Source organism: Papio anubis, chromosome 11, assembly GCF_008728515.1.
Source record: "Papio anubis isolate 15944 chromosome 11, Panubis1.0, whole genome shotgun sequence".
Lineage (NCBI taxonomy): Eukaryota > Metazoa > Chordata > Mammalia > Primates > Cercopithecidae > Papio > Papio anubis.
Window position 1 is genome coordinate 3298489 of NC_044986.1, and position 6000 is coordinate 3304488.

The 6000-nt window shown below is 51.0% G+C and overlaps 1 protein-coding gene across 1 annotated transcript in view; it reads left to right on the forward strand.

Moving 5' to 3' along the window:
* The window catches only part of C11H10orf143 (chromosome 11 C10orf143 homolog), a 60595-nt gene extending 59606 nt beyond the window's left edge, over nucleotides 1–989 (forward strand). Inside the window, exon 5 of the mRNA XM_031651981.1 lies at nucleotides 509–989. The gene's annotated coding sequence lies outside the window, so the exon portion shown is untranslated. The remainder of the gene's footprint in view (nucleotides 1–508) is intronic.
* The last annotated feature ends 5011 nt before the right edge of the window (nucleotides 990–6000 follow it).

Below are 6000 nucleotides of genomic sequence, written 5' to 3' on the forward strand. Positions count from 1 at the left end.
CATACTGCGTGATTCACTTCTGTGTGAAACCTGGAAACCTTGAGCTGACAGAAGCACACAATAGAATGATGCTTGCCAGAAGCTGGAGGGAGGGAAAACGGGCAGTTGCAAGTCAGCCAGTATAAAATTTCACTTACAGCAGATGCATAGGTTCCCGAGATCTGTGAACACTGTGCCTGTAGGTAACAATGCCATATTGTACACTTAGAACTCTGCTAAAAGGGCAGATCTCATAGCAAGTGTTCCGGCCACAATAAAATTAAAAACAGCACACTGGCCCGTGACCCACGGTGGCACTTGGAGGGAGGGCTCATGCTTTCTCTCGTCCTTTCCATTTGGGTTCAGATACTCACGCTCCCACGTGAGAATCTCCCCATCCCAGGGTGGTCCCTAAGGGGCCTTCCCCCACTCTCCTGGGGACCCGCAGTTTCTCCTTGAGTTGGTGCTGGGCTAGCCTCCTGGCAACAGAGTGGGAGGAGACTCTGACAAAGCTGCCTTGTCTTTCCAGATGGTTCCACTTAAGACGCGGTTTCGCTGGCATCCATAGTAACTGACAGATGTACTCGGGATCTCTTGTCCAAAAGTCCTGGCTTTCGAGGAGCCCTTTCGGCTGCTGTGCTACCCGCAAACTGTGCCGAGTCCCAGCCATTCGCCCCCCTCGAGTCTCAAGCCCAACAGCAAGCTCCTGACACAGGTGGAAATATTCCTGTGGGGGCCTCACATGCCCGGGGCCTTGTTCTGGAAAACACCATCACAGAGGTAGAGGCAAGAACCAGGGGTCTGACTCTGTGGTCCCGAAAACCTTAATGAATAACAGTTTTGTTTCAGCAGCTTAAAAAGAAATCCTGAAGTATTTTTTATATTCTTTCAAGCTCTCCATCAGTATAAAAACTTAGAAACTTTGGCCGGGCGCGGTGGCTCACACCTGTAGTCCTAGCACTTTGGGAGGCCAAGGCAGGTGGATCACGAGGTCATGTGATGTATCAGGAGATTGAGACCATCCTGGCCAACATAGTGAAACCCCGTTTCTACTAAAAATACAAAAATTAACTGGGCGTGGTGGCGGGGGCTTGTAGTCCCAGCTACTCAAGAGGCTGAGGTAGGAGAATCGCTTGAAACCTGGAGTTGGAGGTTGAAGTGAGCTGAAATCGCGCCACTGCACTCCAGCCTGGGTGACAGAGCAAGACTCCATCTCAAAACAAACAAAAAACACTTAGAAACCTCTAGCGTAACAAAACCCAACATTTTTCCACTGCCTGCCCATAGTTCCTCTGTATACAAAATTCACAGAAATGTGCAAGACTGTGCCCCAGACTATTTGGCTGCAAAGGTTTACTGTACGAGTGACCACCAGGATTCGACTGGAGTTAGCTGTGTGTAGAAAACATTCTTAGAATGTGCATTGTTTTTCTCTTCAGAGTGAATGCAAGAATTTTCAAATGCTCTACTAATCATTTGCTTTATCTTCAAGGGTACTGAGAGGCCCACAAAAGAGCAATGCTGACGAGTTGGCCACTAGTCTTATTCACTGGTGTCCTGGTCTAAGCTCTTCCTTTAATCCTGTGTTTTTATTAAAATAGCTCCTGATATTAGAATAGGCAGCTTACATTTGTGATTAAATAGGTACAGTGAAAGTCTATGATGACAAGGTGACGGGGTCCAAAGATTCGGCTGTGTAACCTCAAGTGTACCATGGGGCTGATGCAGGCTGGGGCAGCCTCCTCAAAGCTGGTCTGGGCGTGAGACCCAGCTTGCACCTCACGTGTCCTGGCTGTGTCATCTGGGGGCAGGAACTATCACGGGGATGCTTCTGGGTGTGGGGGACTATGGGGTTGGTGTTCCCAGCTCCCATGGCTACCTTCTCCAGAGATCGCCCTGGTGGTTCAAGCTGCCTCACCTGGAGGTGCCTGGGGTCACCCTCCATGATTGGGTGGCCCAGGGCTGACCGCTGTTCTGTGCGGGGTACATGGACCCCCACTTCTTTGCCTCAAGGAGCTCCATAGAGCAGCATGTGATTCCCATCGGGCTCCCGTCCAAGTTCCTAACCCAGGGCAGAGGTGCATTGTAGAGAAGCTATTTTATACAGGCCGGAAGGATGTATGGTGGTGGCCTCCTGAGGTGGGGGTGGGAGAGGGAAATGAAACTCTTAACGAGCTGGAGGCGGGAGAGGGAGATGAGACTCTCAACAGCCACTGAAGGAAGGTGAGCACAACGGTCGCCGTTTACTAAGTATCACAAAAGCAAAAGCAAGTATGACCAAGTGTTAACAGTTAATTCTGGTGAGAACATGGATGTTCATTATGTATTGTAGTTTTCCATTTTTTGTGTGTTTCAAACATGAACCTTGAATAAATGGCAAGTTGGCTTAGCAGTGGAATCTCTGAACTGTAATTGCAGCCAGAGCTGCATCTGTCCGCACACGGACCAGTGTCTTTTGCACATAACAGCTCAGTGGTCCCTCCACACCTGAGATGGGACCATCCATGTTGGAGACGAGGAAGTCGGGGCACTGGCCAAGGCCACATACCTGCCTATGGCTGAGGTCGGTGCTCCAGCAGGAACCGACCCCAGACAGAGAGGCGCCAGGGTTTACGTCCTGTGTTAAGAGCTGATTTGGTTGCCACATGCTTTCTATATTCACAACAATCTCTTAGAATAATTTCTTAAATAGCCTCTGAGAGATAATGCTTCTTTGTTGATGTGAAATGAACTCAGATGCTCCCTATTGTAATTGAGGTAGAAAATGGCATGTATAGATATTCAAGTTTCTTTTAAAAAAAACACACATTGTTTTAAGGCCTTACTACCCATTATTTTCCATTTTGCCTTTGTGACTAAGGTAATTCTGATTATTTTATTTATGTATGAATGAATGGACAGGGTCTTGCTCCATTATCTAGGCTGGAGTATGGTGGAGCAACCAGGGTTCACTGCAGCTTTGACCTCCCATGTAGCTGGGACCACAGGCACACGCTGCCACATCTGGCTAATTTTTGCTGTTGAGGTGGGGGGGGGGTCTCGCCATGTTGCTCAGGCTGGTCTTGAACTCCTGGGCTCAAGTGATCCTCCCCACTTGGCCTCCCAAAGTGCTGGGATTACAGGCGTGAGCCACCGCGCCCGGCCGAACCTATTCTTAATGAGCCACAGCCACAATTCTGCACTTGGCTGGGGCCAGCAAGAGTGCACGTTTGGGTGTGAGGCTGGCCCATTCCTGCTCCTCGTTCATGCGCCTGCAACCTGCCGTGAATGCCTCGCTTAGGCGGATCCCACCACCTGTTTTCTGTTTCCGAATCCTTCCCCACCCCCTCGGTTTTCCATTATGGCTGATGATTTTCTCCTGGGTATAAAAGCGACCCATGCACACTGTCGAGGCCCTGAAAACACAGAACACTTGGAGATGAGATTTTAAATCACTCAATCTCATCACCGATGGTTTTACAGCCACATTTTAAATGTTGCTGTATTTCCTTCTTTCTCTCCTTGGATTCTGTAGCAATACTATCTATAAGGATAGAAATTCAAATTAACATCTTGAATTTTTATTTAATATTTAAATCATTTCCGTTGACTTTTAAATCTCCCTAATTGTTATTTTGGAGAGGTCTTCAAATTCTAAAAACCCAGACTCAGTCCTGCCATTGGAATGGTCTCCCTCCTCAGGACTCAAAGCGGCTCTTTCTACATGTTGTCTGCAAAAGAACTGACACTGGTAGCAGTGACAACAAAGTGACTGCGAAGTGAGCACGAGTTGGCCACAGCGTGAGCCCAAAATCCCTGTAGGTTCCCTTCCCGGGACCCACCTTTGAGCGCCCACTGGTCTGAGTGGGGGCTCCGGTCCCCCAGCCCCTGCCCAGGACCAAAGGGTACTCAAGCATCTTCCCAGAGCTGGTTCAACAAGGGCCCCTCCAGGTGAAGGCGATCTGGCTGGCCCAGGGGCTGCCTGGTCTGCTGCACACCACGCTTGCCCCACCCTGGATGGCACCCGGGGCATGTTTTCCACTTGGAATCAGTTGTTTGGAGCTCTGGCTCTGAATAAATGAGCCACAGAGTCACAACACACCAGGGTGGCGAGGAGCCCCTGCATGGTGTTCCCTCCAGTGGCAGAGGGGGAGCTTGCCCGAGCTCCCATTGCTCCAAGATGCCTGCTGTCTCCATGATCACCACTGGATGATTTTCCTGTAGATGGAGACCCAGTGTAGGAGGTGCAAATGAGAGCCCAGGCGCTGCGCCTGACATTGCAAAGGAAGCCCAGGCAGTGGGCTGGCAAGGAGCACAAGCTGGGGCTTGTCTCTCAGGGATAAACCTGGGACAGTGCTGAGAGAAGAGAGTCCCAGAGTCCTAGGGGCCAGCTGCGGCCTTGCACATTTCAGGGCCTCTGCATTTGGTTATATTAAGAAAATGGAGCTGGGCACAGTGGCTCACACCTGTAACCCCAGTGGAGGCCAAGGCAGAAGGATCCTCTGAGACCAGGAGTTGGAAACCAGCCTGGGTAATATAGCAAGACCCTGTGTCTAAGAATAAATAAATAAATAAAATTAACTGGGCGTGGTGGTGCATGCCTGTACTCCTAACTGCTTGGGAGGCTGAGGCAGGAGGATTGTTTGAGCCCAGGAGTTCAAGATGACAGTGAGCCATGGTTACACCACTACACTCCAGCCTGGGAGACAGAGTGAGATTCTGACTCTTAAAAGAAGATGTCTGTCAAGCTCATGGCTTCCTCTGCATTGCATGGTCTACAGGAAGACTTGGTACACCAGGGAATCTGGAGCTTTTGTAGCCTTGAGGCTAGTGGGTGGCCCTTGGAGCCTAAAAGTGACCGAGGTCCCTGCACATCTCAATTCCTTGGGCTCCCATGGATCTGGAACAGCCAAATCCACTTACCCTGTGACGTGAGTTGGGGACTTGCAGAGGGTACTGGGGACTTAGGCGAGTGTGTATCCAGCCAGTCACAGGCAAGGTAATGATGGGGCTAAAGAGGGGGATGCCAGAGAGTGGGTGCCTCAGGAGAGAGGGCACCTACTCTCAGCCGACCTGCCCCCAACCTGGCCAGTAGGAGAGGCACCCACAGACTGGGGCTCTACCCTCTGTCAAGGCAGGTGGTTCCAGGGACGGACCACAGCCAGGTCATCTTTCCCCTGGGCCTGCTGTCCTGCAGCTGTAGGGGTGAGCTGGACAGCTGACCCCCAGACAGCCCTCATATATCCACAGAGGGCTGGCAGGCCTGCTGTCCTCCCCTTCCTGCCTCCTCCTCCCTGATAGCTTCCATCTCTCTGCTTACTGGACTCCAGGGCACCAAGATGATGGGGGGCCTGTGATGCCCCATGACTGGGATGAAGTCCTGTCATGAGCCGCAGAGGCAGAGGGAGGAGACAAATTGCAAATAGTATTGAGGGGGAGACACTTGGACCAAAAGCCAGGCTGCCAGACTGGAGCACTCAATTGTTGTCTGAGTTTCAAAGGCAAAACAGCTGGCCTCCAGAAAGGAAGCACATCTGTGCTTTAGGGGAAGCCACATTAGTCTCCTGGTGCTAAATCAGAAAAAAAAAAAAAGATGTTTCCAGCGGATCTTTATGGAAATGACATTGATGGGAGGAGGGGAAGCGTGTGTTTGGGTATCTCTTATGGGCACTAGAAGCCAAGGCCACCATGTTAAAATATAAGGATGTGAAAGCATGTCTCAGGGAGCTAGGGTCACGTGGCCTGGGTGTGACCTGTCCATGGCTTTAGGGTCAGGAGTGATAGAGAAGGTGGACCCCTCATCAACTCAGCTGGCTTCATCCGGGTCTGACTAGCTCTGGACACAGGAAGCCTGGAGTGCGGGGGCCTTAGTGGGTTACTTAGTGCTGGAATCTAGGAACTTGAGAAAGTGGCTGCAGGTTGAGAGCTGTGGGCACCATCAGGGTATTAAGGCAGCCTCAGGGAAGGGGGGCTCTGGAGGCGTCTCTACCAAGTACACAGACCCCCCATGCCCTGTGCTGATGCTGGGGCTGAGAGAGAGTA